Here is a 1356-nt window from a genome sequence, read left to right as displayed (position 1 = left end):
ATGTTTTAACGATTTATTCCTGGGTGGGGGGCTACCAGTCTACTAGAAATATAATTTGTCTAACCAGGCCACTGACTGTCAATGACATTGTTTTCTAACTACCTACCAATATCAGAACGGAAAATGATTAAATCTAATAATTCCTACAGGAATATTATGAATCATGTGAGCGTCGATTGTGGTACCTAATAAGTAATAACGTCTATAATAATAATATACATCTCAAACGAGTTATCACATATTGAATTATTGACCAGATTATATACACATATATTTATTTTCAATGCACATGCCACCTAGTATGTACATATTTTAGATATCTCCTGCAGGTCCTGGACATGATATATACTATTATACTATATCCTTATAGGACACCCTCAGTGGCGTATTTACGGGGGAGGGGATATGGGGTATAGATCCCCCCCCTTGACCTTTTTTTCTTGTAAAATTAAGTTTACTTATTTTCTGTATTTCTCAATATGATACTACTTTTAAGTTTTAAGTAGGTACCTATATCTGTTTTCTGAATGTTCTAGCCGTGGTAATTTGTACACTTTGATTTAGGTAGTATACGCCGCTAGTCGTTCGTGGCATAAATATAGGAAAATAAAAACATATATCTTTATGGTGGTATGGTATACCAGTGGCGGCGCAAGAGGATTTTTGTGAGACAATTGTCTCACAGCTAAAAGGGGTTGAGGGTGGGTACTGGATATAGGTACCTATAGTGGATAGTCAGTTCTGAAAAATATTGAGTGACACAACGTATCAAATAAATAAATATATAAACTATTTATAAGTTTTTAATTGAAAGGATGCTCGCCAGCTTATGGTAATCGGTAAAAAAGACCAAGGAAAAAAAGAACATTTTTAAAAATATATTAATTGATTAGGTATCACAAAAAAAAAAAAAGGTATTGATATCAAATTATTATATTATTAAACAAAATTAAATATTATTGATATTGTGTCGTGCGTGCTACAGCCGTTAAGAAATTTTCAAATTATAATATAAATATTAAAAAATAAGGTATAATAATTAAATATTTAAATAAATAAACAATTGATTTTGTTTGTATGATTTTTTGGCATAATTCTGGTTTAGCAACCTATCGATTTTTCAAATTTTTTTTTCCCAACATGTGTAGTTTAGGTTTCTTTATACGAATGTAAAAAAAAAAAGCCCGGAGAAACTTCGTTTTGACGTTATTGATAAGAAACTTCAATAACTATATTTTTTTCGTTACGCGTATTTTTAAAAAAAAAAATACTTAGAAATTAGATTTGAATATTATTAATTTTTTTCATAATGTGTGGTTTTAACGGTGATTTCGAAATTGTTTGAATTTTTTTTAG

The sequence above is a fragment of the Acyrthosiphon pisum genome, chromosome A1 (assembly GCF_005508785.2).
Source record: "Acyrthosiphon pisum isolate AL4f chromosome A1, pea_aphid_22Mar2018_4r6ur, whole genome shotgun sequence".
In the NCBI taxonomy this organism is placed as follows: domain Eukaryota; kingdom Metazoa; phylum Arthropoda; class Insecta; order Hemiptera; family Aphididae; genus Acyrthosiphon; species Acyrthosiphon pisum.
This window is presented reverse-complemented; position numbering follows the sequence as displayed.